Here is a 14,014-nt window from a genome sequence, read left to right as displayed (position 1 = left end):
CTATACCTAATGCATGATACGTTTACGTACGAAAGTCGCTTTACATGTATATATATAAATATATATTCTAATTACTATTAAAAATATATATTAACACACTTTATTCTTATTTAAAAATATAGAACTCATTCATTCCGATTTCGTCACTACCTCTATGTTCCGGGAGTGGGTAATTTACGCGCCTGCTGCTTTCCTTGGATGTGGTAGCCGTTTCTCAGACATCTTCCCCGGAATCGAACCCTGATTTCCCGTTACCCGTTTCAACCATGATATTGATAGTAACTACTATCATAACATGAAACTAAAAATTAAAAAATAAATATAATTTAAAAAACTAAAAAAACACGCTTTTAAAGCACATCGACTTAAAATTTTAAAATAATTATGAACAAAAAATACTAGTATTATTGTGATAAAAGCGTGGGTGCTTTGTGCCATATTTTTCGTATATTGAGCGACCCATGCTTTTATCACAATAATACTAGTATTTTTTGTTTATAATTATTTTTAACTTTTTAGTTCGATGTGCTTTAAAAGCGTGTTTTTTTAGTTTTTTAAACTATATTTTTATGATACAATACAGACGTTGGGCAACACACGGATCGGTCGTTAATTTTTATCATAATAATCGTAAATATAAACAATTCGGACACATTAGCCGTCAAACAAGTGCCGACGACTTCTGCGAATTAAAAGCAGACGACAAATTTGATAATCAGATATTATTATCGATTTACATAAATAAATCTGATAATTTTATGCTCATAAAATAGTATTTAACTTATTACCCAAAATACAAGAGGACTCATAAGACCTTCCGGTCTTTCAAACATGTTTGTGAGGACCAAGTATTAGGATGTGTGAGCTGTGTGTTCGCAAAGGGCCTCAGAGTAGTGTCATCAGTGACACAGCGCTACATAACAATTTTTGATAACTTTTTTTTTTGCTTGTCAGGAAGGAAATTGGGGATTTTTTAAAAAAAAAAAATTATTAAAATTTAGGCAGTTGGCTTTTACTAACTTATTTTCCGTAGTATCAAGGGGCCCATATACCATAATTTTTGGGAGGCCCGCCGGGATTTTCCCGGTATCCCGGTGAGCCAGTCCGCGCCTGTGTAGTATAATTATAAACACATGCAGTGTTTGAATTGGGTGGGGTGCGCAGGGGTACGAAGCTCCTTTATTTTTTTGCGTACCCCAACTACTTTTTTTTATTTTGACGGGAGGACGGTGGAAAATACGACCGAATTTTTTTTTTTTAATATAGATTTAAATTGTTATCAATTTTACACTTTAAAATATTTTGTAATCAAATAATTTTTTATAATTTATATGATATCATATTTCTGTATTATCATGGTGTCGTCTATACGGTAATATATTACAGAACAACATAACATAACAGATAATATGTGTATCTGTGACCGTGTGCTTACCGATCCCCATGTTATCAGTTTCAGTTATCACTGTTAGAGTTTTCACTTATTATTTATCGTTGTTTTTGAATATTCCGAAGTTCTAAAATTTGCGTTCTATTTTATTAATTTTGATATGTTTTAATGTTTTTTATTACTTTTCAGTTGTTATTAGAGTCGTTTATTATAATAATTTACTTGCTTATTTCCAAAAGCAGACTAAACAGGTGAAAGTAAATCTCTTTTTTTATCTAAGATATAAAGTTTAGGCATATACATTCCTACCTACCATATATTATAATATTGATAAAATTATAAGATTATAATGTAGGATTTGAACATTTTTTAGAAATTTAAGCTGAGTACCAGCAGTGAAAATGTTGAAATTATTACAAACAAGGTAAATTTAGCATTGCAGCCAGATGAGGTAAATAATTATTTTTATATGAAGATACATGCACACCACAAGTTAACAAACCAGACTGTTGGGGTCTCAAACAGGTTACATATTTCTTAGAGTAGTATCAGTGGATATTTTTCAATGGAAAATATTTAGGCTGTAAACTTTGTAAAACTACAAACTTAAATTTTTTTAAATTACAAGATGTTCATTGTTCAAAAGAATGGATAAATGATGAAGTGTGTGGTATAGAACACAGTGTGAGTAAGCAACAAGCTAATTTAAGGGAAAAAAAACCCAGCACAGGGGGGTCGCGGCACAGTGGTGACGTGGCATAGATGGATCAAGTATAATGATATCTGACAGTGATTAAAATCACTATCAAAAAAAAACGCTTCGATGCAAATCTTTAGATAGTGTTTAATTTTAAAAAATTGGTGGATTATTCCAAAAGCTTCATAAACTGCTAGTTCCTTATTAATATCCTGATTAAGATAAAGTATGTCGAATGAAAAAGGGATTATTAAAAAATAGTATTTCCCATAAAAAAATTATATTGATCAATACACTTTTCAATAAGTTATAGCATTATAAAGTTAAAAATGTAAAAAATAAAATTGAGAATTTTCACACAATAATAGCATTTGGTAGCCATTTTCATCGTGAAGACAAAATAAAGTCCGAAATTTGTTTTTTACATAATAAAGTAGATTTCATTAACTTTAATTTAATATGTATAAAAAAGTGTCAGACTTTCCGGAACACTTTCAAAATTTAAGTTGAAAAAGTCAATTTTTTGTGAAAAAGTTGTCATTTTGAATCCCCCCCTGTAGGCAGGTAAAAAGTCAGATTTATAAAAAAAATATACCAAATGATAGGTAAAAACGGTAGCACAGTGGGGTCGAGGTAATTATATTGATCCATACATCTTTCGAGAAGTTATAGCATTATAAAGTTAAAAATATAAAAAAGAATTTTTTTACAAAAATCGTATTTTTTTTATTAAGTTTAATGTCTGTTTTCACCATGAAGATAAAATAAAGTCCGAAATTTTTTTTTACCATTATAAAGTATATTACATTAGCTTTAATTTAAGATATATATAAAAGTGTCAGACCTTCCGGAACACTTTCAAAAGTTACGTTGAAAAAGTTCTACTTTCTATATGCATTTTTATGTTTTGAATCCCCCCTGTATTTAGGGAAATGGTCCGATTTAAAAAAACAGTATGTCGAATGAAAGATCTATATAAATACTACTTCTCATAAAAAAATTGTAATGATTCATACATTTTTCAAAAAGTTATAGCATAATAAAGTTAAAAATGGAAAATACAAAATCGAAAATTTTCACACAAAAATAGCATTCGGTAGCCATTTTCACCATGAAGATAAGATAAAGTCCGAAATTTTTTTTTTTCATGATAAAGCATATTACATTAGCTTTAATTTAAGATATATATAAAAGTGTCAGACCTTCCGGAACATTTTCAAAATTTAAGTTAAAAAAATTAATTTTTTGTGAAAAAGTTGTCATTTTAAATCCCCCCTTGTGGGCAGGTTAAGGGTTAAATTTATGAAAAAAATATACCAAATGAAAGGTAATGATATTATGCATCTATATAATAAAGAATTATATTGATATGTTCATTTTTGAAAAAGTTATGGAACTTTTAAGTAAAAAAAATTTTAAAAAAATCGAAAATTAGCGATATTTAAATTTGTAATTTTTTTGGAGGTTTCCCCCATTTACGGGGAACGAGGGAATTTTTTTCAATTTTTAAGGGTAATGTCTTCGACTAGATACGATTTGTGATCTTTTGATGTATCGTTGAAAGAAATCGGTTCGGTGAGAGCTGAGAAAAAGTGGTAACAGACAAAAAAAAAAAAAAAAAACTCATCTTAGTAAAACCAATACCTTCTCAGCTTCGCATCGAAGCTAAAATATGGAAACATAGAAATTTCAAAGCTCATTTCCAGTGTGAACAAAATATTGAGAAAAGTACTCATGATGTGATTTCTACAAAAGTAATGAAACTGTCAGCTATTAATACAAAGACAACTAAATGTATTTTTAGAACTGCATATTACATTGCAAAAAATCAGCGTCCCTACAGTGACATGCCAAAATTAATTGATTTACAAATGAAGAATTCTTAAAATATAGCTAACTCTTTACACCACCAGTCACCAAAAATTCAAATGAATTAAAAATGTGTTCTGCCTTTTTAGAACAAAATTTGATAAAAATTGGAAAAATATTTACTATAAGATAGGTTGCCTCAAGCGAAAAAACATTGAAACTGTGTGGAATATTTTTGAAACAGTGAACAAACATTTTTCTAACTCTGCAATAGATAATTTAAGAACCAGTAAAGAAACATCCAAATATTCAGGTTTATTGAAAACACTTGCTTCCATAGAATTTGTTAGTAATTTAGGTGAGTAAATCAATTTTATTTTTATGTTTTAATTTTAAATTCTGAGTGAAATGAGAGATTTTGTGGTTTTATAATAATGGTTATTTTTTATTTTTATTTTTTAACTACTCAATGATCTTGATTATTTAGATATGAAAAATTGGCCAGATGATTATGATGTAATATTTTATATGGCGATGAAAATATAGGAAGATTAGCAAAACAATTTCAAGTAGATGAAGTTTCGAATGTGAGAGGCTTTCGCGTATTCATTGATACCAAGAACAATTCCAAAATATTTGATTTAAAACCTTTACTTAATGCAGTAAATACAGTAGCGATATCATCATCAGAGTGTGAACGTATGTTTAGTCGTATGAATAATATTGTTACACCAAAAAGAAATGCATTGTCTCAAAATAAGTCTCAAGAGAGACTTATGCATTTTTTCAAATTTTTTAAAACTCGTTTAAAAATAAAAAATTTATTTAAATTTTAAAATTTAAAAAAAAAATGTTTGTAATTAATTCATCATTTAAGCTAATATAATTTTAGTAACTTATTGATACTAATAGAAGTATTAAAATTAATTTCAAACCAATTGAGATTCTATTTTTGACTATAATTTATGCTGTAAAGGTGTTAAAATAGTTTTCTTTTTGTTTACTTAAATCATTAAAATTAAAAAAAAAAATGATTTTTCTATTTCAATTGTACACAATAGTTTACTTTAAGAATGTATTTACATATAAAAAAAACCCAGCACAGTGGGGTCGCGGCATAGTGGGGATGTTGCATAGTTGGGTCCAGTATAGATTTAATCTGACAGTGATTAAAATCACTATCATAAGAAACGTTTCGATGCAAATCAGTAGATAGTGTTTAATTCTAAGAAATTGGTGGATAATTACAAAAGCTACATTATCTGCTAGTTTCTTATTAATACCCTGATTAAGATAAAGTATGTCGAATGAAAAAGGGATTATTAAAAAATATTATTTCTCATAAAAAAATTGTGTTGATTCGTACACTTTTCAATGAGTTATAGCATTATAAAGTTAAAAATGTAACCAACCCAACCCAACATCAACTCCTATTTCCTTAATTATATCCAGATTAGTAATTATTTTAATTATATATTATATAATTTTTATAATTAATTATTTTCAAATTATTATTGATTTTTAATATGTTAAAAGTAATCATTTTGAACCTACTTCTTTTTGTTCTTTAAAGTGAAAGTTTTAATAAAAAAAAAATGAATTTATTACCATAACTTTTAACTCAACTTGCAAGTTTGAAATAAATATTATTAAATAGAAAAAAATGAAATTGGTAGATTATTTCAAAAACAACAATAACACTTATTCCCTTAATTTTACCCCGATTTATAACTATAATATATGAATACATAATAATTACAGTAATTAAATTGAGTATGAAAGTGGTATTCAATAATATAATATTGTAATTTTTACGGAGATATTATAAAAATAAAAAGGAGTTGTATATTCATATACTTTTAATGCGTATACAAATTTAAAGGAATTTATGCAATACTTTTTAATAAAAAAATTTTGTTACTTATGAATAAATACACTAAACAAAAGGAACTTTCATCAGAAAAAAAATATACTTTTCTAAATAAACTTTTCGTGATGTTTTCAAATGTGCAATTAAACTTTTTCTATTACTTCTAAGTTTTAATATTATTACTTATTATTAAAAAATAAGTATTTACATATAAAAAAAAATAATTAAGAACAAAAAAAATTGTATTAAATTAATACTGATTTTGATTTTTAATATGTTAAAGGTAATCATTTTGAACCTATTTTTTATTGTCTTTTAAAGTGAAAGTTTTAATGAAAAATACCTTCTCAGCTTCGCATCGAAGCTAAAAAATGAATTTGTTACCATAACTTATAGTTCAACTTGCAAGTTTGAAATTGACATTATTAAATTGAAAAAAATGAAATTTTTAAGATTAATATGCAATCTGGAAATTTTATAATTACTAATTACAGTACATTTGTCAGAAAAATTCGATTTTTTTACATTTTTATCGTAATAGATAACTGAAATAGAAAGAATAGTAATCATATCCTAATAACTTTTGGTGTTTAAAAAAATTCTGCAATTGAAATATTCAGAACTTAATTAATTTTAATAATTTACTTTAATTAAATGAACCAATCAAACCAAAGTAGTTAAAAAGATTTACTCAATTGAGCATATTATCAAAAATATAATTATAATTGTAAAACTCCATCGTTAACTTCAGGTGAAACTAAAAATCATTTTTTTTTTAAATTTATGATTTATATAGCAAAATATTACTAAAAAATTTGGCATATTATAGACTGGTAGTAGCACACAGAAATAGAGTTAAAAAATTAATAAATTATAAAGTAAAATTATTTACTTTTGTAGTTGAATACTTTTATCATATCAAATTTAATTCGACAATAAATAATTTAAGAATATTAAAAATTAATGATTTTAATTGTTTGTATGGACAAATCTAGTTAAGCTACTTTTTATTTGAATAAGGAATATTTTTTTGATTTTTAAGAGTAATAACTTAAACTAATCATTAACTTAAATATCATAAACTTAAATGAATCATTTGACGTATCGTTGAAAAAAGTAGGTCTAGTGAGGGTTGGCAAAATAAATCGTAGCCAGAAAAAGAACCACATAGTAAAATAATATTAACATGAATATCAATTTCTTCTCACGAGGGGAGACTATAGTGATAAGATCCTTTATATTTATTGAAATTATTGAATCTAAATGAGATAAATATCAAATGATTTGAAAATTCTATTCTAACTCAAAAAAAAAATGCAAAATTTTAGAAGCCACAAACGGATTTGAACCTCGTACCCTAGGCGTTAAAGATCAAGGTGTTACCCATTCGGCAACTATTCGTTGATTTTTGTTGCATGATAAAATTGGCTATTTAAGCTAACTCAAATTTAAAAATTACTTTTTCGACTTTAAAAAAGTAAAAAATGTTAATAAGTATAATATCATATGTCTTATGAACTTTATTCTATGTCAATGAAATTATATAATATTCATGAAAGTCAGTTTATTCCCCTAATAAAATATTTTAAAATAAAATAAAATACAAAACCTAGAATTTTAATAAAAAATAGCATATTTTTAAATACGGTAGCCTTTTGCGCATAGAAGATAGGTCGTCGGGACAAATTTTTTTTTTTCATTTAGTAGTACATAAAATAAGCTTTAATTTGATATATGTTTAAAGGACGCAGTATTTCCGGAACATTTTCAAAAATTAAGTTGAAAAAGTTAGTTTTTGTAAAAAAGTTGCTATTTTAAATCCCCCCTGTGAGCAGAATAAGTGTTAGATTTTCAAAAAAAAATGATATCAAATGAAAGAAAATTACCTAAGGTTTCAATATAAAGAAATATTATTTTGATTAGTTAATATTTGAAAAAGTTATGGCAGTTTTAAGTACAAAAAACATCGTTATAAAAGGTGATTTTTATCGCAAATATTACATTTTTTTTATAATTTCGACAGCCATTTGCACATAGAAGATAAGGTGTCGGGACAAATTTTTTTTTTTCATTTTATAGTACATAAAAAAAGCTTTAATTTGATATATGTTTAAAGGACGCAGTATTTCCGGAACATTTTCAAAAGTTCAGTTGAAAAAGTTCTATTTTTTATACAATGTTTCAAAGTTTGAACCCCCCCTATATAAGGGGAAATTGTCTAATTTTAATAAAAAGTATGTCAAATGGAAGATGTACTTATAATGTATTTAGAAAAAAAAAAATTGTGCTGATACATGCATTTTTCGAAAAGTTATAGCATTTTTAAGTTGAAAATTAAAAATTGAAAATCGAAAATTTTAACACAAAAATAGTGTTTTTTTAACTACGGCAACCGTTTACATGCAGAAGATAAAGTGTCGGGACAAATTTTTTTTTTTCATTTTATAGTACATAAAATAAGCTTTAATTTGATATATGTTTAAAGGACGCAGTATTTCCGGAACATTTTCAAAAATTAAGTTGAAAAAGTTAGTTTTTGTAAAAAAGTTGCAATTTTAAATCCCCCCCCATGAGCAGGTTAAGTGTTAAATTTTCAAAAAAATTATATCAAATGAAAGGAAAATATCTAAGGTTTTAGTTTAAAAAAAAATTATGTTGATTTGTTGATTTTTGAAAAAGTTATGGAAGTTTTAAGAAAAAAAAGTGAAAAAAATGACAAAATTTGTCGATTTTTAAATTTGTAATTTTTTTGGATATTTCCCCCATTTGCGGGGAACGAGGGAAAATTTTTAAATTTTTAAGGGTAATGTCTTCAACTAGATACAATTTGTGATCTTTTGACGTATTGTTAAAAGAAATCGGTCCAGTGAGAGCTGAGAAAAAGTAGTGACAGACACAAAAAAAAAAATAAACACATCATGGTAAAATTAATACCTTCTCAGCTTCGCATCGAAGCTAATATCAACCAGTATAGTTTTAAATAATTACCTATGTTATATAACAATAAAAACAAGTGTCTGGTTTTTTAAAAAAAAATTCTAGTTTTCTAGTAGGTAACTTATAAAGGATCATCAGGGACGTATCAAGGGGGACAGCGGTGTCTACGCCTCAGGCACAATTTTTGTTAGAAATTGTGATATCTACTACGTTTTAAATACAACTTCATTATACAAGTACAAGTACAACTCATAATTAAATTTTTGTATATTGCCGACAAAGCAATATACATAAATACATAAATATACATTTCTCTACTTATAAAAATTGTTGAACTGGATATTTTTATCAATGTAAAATAAATGATCTACATATATAATTAATAGAAAATATTATCGTTGTCATGCTGCACTCCTAATGCANATAATTAATAGAAAATATTATCGTTGTCATGCTGCCCTCCTAATGCTCATCTATAAATCTATAATTATAATGTAAGTATTTCTTTTTCTGAGTATTATGTCATATAACTAATGTACTGTTTCAATCATAAAATAATATTATTCATTTGATGATGTATCATGGAAATACTAACATTCCTCTATATTTCGGATATTTATATGTTTTTTCTAATTTTGTTATGAATAAATTATGAAATATTATAAAATAATTAGGACCAGTATGTTGCATCATCTTCTCTCTATGTCTGCATTGTCGCCGCCCTCTTAGAGTTTTTTAGTTATTAGCTCTATGGCGCTTGCGAGCCAATAGTATCTAGAGAGGTTTTTACTTTGATGGTCAATTTCCCATTGTAAAAAACTCGATGAGAGATTTTTTTTTTTTATTATAGTCAACATTAAAAGCTTAAATATGATATAGATTTAAAAAACGAAATATTTTATTAATTGAAATCAGATTATTAATAATCATTTCTTTTATTCACATAACGAAAAGTATACATTTACAAGTATAAGGAAAATTATTCAAAAGCAAAATAAAATAAAACATGTATGTACATGATAATTATTTTAGATAAAAACAAAAAAATAGTAATTATAGAAAAAAAAAATCAGAAAAAAAAGATTAAACAGAATAAAACAAATATATAATTAGAAAAATATAAATATAGATTAAACACTGAAAGTTAAAATAGAGCATCTGAAAATCAAGTATTGTCTCTTCTATCATTCATTTCTACCACATTTTTTTCGCTCACCATGTTACCAAAGCTTGTACAGAAATAATTACAGAATTTTACTCTTCTTTATAACTTACTATTATTAAAAATGCATAAAAAAATACCCTCTTTAACAGCATTATTCTTTTTTTGTTCTATTTTCTCAATACTTGTGAAAGGTGTAGGTTCTGGCTCATCAAATACTTCATCTAATACACTTTTTATACTAATTCTTTTAAAAACTTGTATTTTTCCACTTCTATTGAATATTCTACTAGGTGCAACTATTACAAGATCTCTAGCTAAATCAGATTCTGTAGATTTGTCAACTTTAATTGATTTATTATTATCATCGGTTAATAATACTGTTGAACCAAAACAAGTACAACTTTTACAATGTTTTCGGCAAGGAAAATTATAACTTAAATACTAAAATAATTTTAGTAAACTAACCAATAGGATATGTTCTTTTCTGTCTTGATGACTGAAGAAATTGACTTGAACTATAAGAACTCAAAATTTCATTATTACGAGTTTTAGGTTTTTTATATGAATGATGACTATTAACATCAGTATCACTCTGTCTCTTATTTCTAAAATGAAAACAGAATACATATTAATATTTAATCACACATAATTATTAATTAGGAACTCAAAAATTGCTCATTATTGCCAAAATCTGTTTCCAAATTAGATCTATTCACAACTCATATAGATTAATATTCTACAAAAAATATAAAAATAACAACTGTAAAAATCAAAAAATTATTTTTAGAGTTTTATTTTTATACCTCTTTTTTAAGTTTTATAAACAACTATTTTATTCATTAAAAATAAAAATCATAGCAATAGTAACTTTAAAATTTTGATAAACCTAATAAATAAATATTTATTAATAAATGTTTAGGAATCATTAAAAATCAATTTTTCTTGATTAAAAATAAGGCAACTTATTTTATAATTTTATGTTACTAAATATATGTTAAAATAGTTGTTAAATACTGGGAAAAAAATGAACTCTATTAAAATATTAAAATTTCATATAGTTAAAATGTTAATTATTGTTAATTTATAAACCCTCGCCCATAGCTATAAATTATATTATGCAAAAATACTTTCCTAAATTAAAGAATTATTTTGATAATTTTTTAATAAAAATAAATATTTTGTATTTTTTTTTTTCAATGTTATACACCTTAACAGATAATGTTGTGTAGTATCACATTTTAATACATGTAATAATTAATACTTATATTTAATAAAATATATCACCAAATCAAATATTTATCANTAATAAAATAATACCCTTACACAAGATTTAACCACCCTATTACGCATTCCATAAAACGCCCACGTAAAAGATTCTATCACATTTACCAATCAAATACAGCNTGTAATAATTAATACTTATATTTAATAAAATATATCACCAAATCAAATATTTATCAAAAAAATATTTCAAGAATCTCATCAGAGATCGCTAAACCAGCTTTGCGGGCTATAAAAAGGCCATTTTTCCCCAAATTCGGGCGCTTCGCTTCTCTTACAGTGGTTTTTTTACTGCGTGATTCTTACACGGTTTCTGAACATCCCTCTAGCGGACACTGGGACGCCTTGCCATTCTATCTCTGCATCTCTACAGCTCTCTGGAACTCTCAACCAAGATATACGAAGTGAATTTGCGTGAGTTTATGTTTCATTCTTAGTTTTAATTCTATATAAAATCTGCACTATTTTTACCCTCTTTCGTAATCACTGAAAATATTATACATCTTATTTTCGGTCGAATACTTTTGGTGAAATAAATATTCTAACACATATAAAATATTGGTGTTTATTTATTTTTTTTTATCTACATATATACAATATAAGCATACTAAAAGGTTACATGACTAGATTGCATTGTGTTCTATTACTTATTGAAGTGCCACATCCTGGCTGGACAGAGTACTAGCACAATAATATCATAGTTAATACTCCAACTAATTATAAGCGTTCTCTAAAGTTCTCTCCACTTATCGACTAGCTATTCTGATCTCTGCCACAGTGCAGTGGAGTGTAGGACACTAACATAACTTATCGTGCATAAATTTATAGTACAGTCTATCTAACTTAGGTCGTCCTACAGGTGATTGAAAAGAAGTAGGTCACTTTTACTTTCCATTGCTGCCCATCCTTTTTACACTACGCCCGCTACGATTATCATTTCCTCGTTGGCCACCTGTGTTACATTTCTTTCCTTTCACACCAAACTACATCCGCTTGCTACCGCCACTACCACTTTACTTCTTTTTGTTTGTTACAGTTGATGGTAACATTTTGTAGATTCATTTTTAGGTGATGAAAAATTTTAAATGATCCGTAGATTTAACTTTATCGGAATTAGACTTGGAAGTAAAAAAATTTAAAAATGAAAACATATCAACAGGATAACAACTATTAAAGTCAAAGATTATATTAGGCAGTCACAAAAAATGATACGCGAAATAGAAAATGACGATTAATAACACATAAGGCCTTGTTTATAGCAGGGACAAATAAGTAAACAACTAAAAAGAAAAGATAAATCAATTTAAAATTATTAAATTGAAAACTCCGACGAACGACAGTGATACAAATCAACATGTGGGTAACCAGAAGCAACTAAATTATTAAAATGTGAAAAGTAATCTGAGCAAAATTTAATTTTTAATATATTTCTTTGGTCCTATTAAGTTATTTTTATAAAAGTTTATAATAAAGATAGGTTGAACTTTTTGACAAAAATTTTTACTAGCTTAACTTGCTGATCTGAAAATGATCTACCTTAGCTAAAAAAACAATTAAAAAATATTACATTTTCGAGGGTATTTTTTTGACGTATTATTGAATGAAATCAGTTCGATGAAAACTGAGAAATAGTGGTAACAGACACAAAAAAAAAAATAATAAAATCAATATAGTAAAATAATTTCTTTCTATAACAATAATTGATCAATTGTGGCTAATGTTATTTAAAATAAAAATATTATAAATATTTAATTTAATTTTTAGTTAATTATCATTTAAGTATTTCATTAATTATAGATGAAAAAGAGTGTTCTATTTGTGGAGAAACAGATAGAAAATTCGTGACTTTAATTCCTTGTTTACATAAAGTTTGTAATCTTTGCGCAAACAATTTAATGTTAAATGAAATTTTATCTTGTCCATTCTGCAAATTTGAACTGCTTCAATATCAAAATATGGGTAAATTTTTATTTTTTGATTTATTTTATTAGATAATAAAAATCGATTACTTATGAGTAGTATTATTTAAAATTCAAAATATATTTAAATTAACGTTTATTATTTTAAATATTTTGTCAAGCATTTGTTTCTTAACAAATACCAAACATTAATTTTTAACTTAAAATATTTTTATAGTTATNTAATTTTTAACTTAAAATACTTTTATAGTAAAATGATTACATATTTATTTAGACTTTATAAAAAGATGTATATGTAGAAAAGAGTTACAAGAAGTAACCGTGCACCCTTGTAAACATAAAGTTGGAGTTAATTGTGCTGAGAAAAGTTGGGAAAAAGCATTTATCGCACCCAAATGCCCAGAATGTGACGAATACATTAAATATTTTGATATAGATGGTACGTTATCGATTAGTTTTACTATCTAAACTTCTATTTGTGGGAATTAAAATAATATATCCATAATGATCAAAAAATTAAAATATCTACCACCCATTCAAAGATTATACAAATATTCAATAAGTATGGAAAATTATTTCTATTTTTCCAATTATTCGTAACAATTTACATGATTATTTATATGACTTATATTGACTATTATTATTAATGAGTTTATATTGACTATTTAATAATCCTATTAACGTTCGACACTTCATTTGAGTAACAATGCAAATATTTGTTATTGCATTAATTGTTTATTAATATAATTTGGACCGAAAATATAACAAAATATAACCAGGCATATTTATATAATATATATAAATTTCATATAATAATAGTTGACATTTATAATATTCAATATATAAAAGAGTACATTATTTTTACTCATCTAAATACTTCTTTCTTTTGTTTATTTCTAAGAATTTATAATATTGTTTGATGACAATAATAAATAAATTCTTTGTT

General features: G+C 25.7%; 1 protein-coding gene and 1 long non-coding RNA gene across 5 annotated transcripts in view; one reads left to right on the top strand and one right to left on the bottom strand.

The window, feature by feature from the left end:
• The window catches only part of LOC126901556 (uncharacterized), a 67,158-nt gene that overhangs the window by 15,533 nt on the left and 37,611 nt on the right, over positions 1 to 14,014 (bottom strand). The window lies entirely within an intron of this gene.
• Positions 10,915 to 13,502, top strand: LOC126901569 (uncharacterized). The gene is made up of 3 exons (XR_007703063.1): positions 10,915 to 10,925; positions 12,947 to 13,108; positions 13,343 to 13,502. It is a non-coding gene; the product is annotated as an uncharacterized LOC126901569 (long non-coding RNA).

Source organism: Daktulosphaira vitifoliae, unplaced genomic scaffold (assembly GCF_025091365.1).
Source record: "Daktulosphaira vitifoliae isolate Bord-2020 unplaced genomic scaffold, ASM2509136v1 Scaffold_3, whole genome shotgun sequence".
NCBI lineage: Eukaryota > Metazoa > Arthropoda > Insecta > Hemiptera > Phylloxeridae > Daktulosphaira > Daktulosphaira vitifoliae.
The sequence above is the reverse complement of the archived record's forward strand: the minus strand, read 5'-3'. Positions and strand labels throughout refer to the sequence as shown.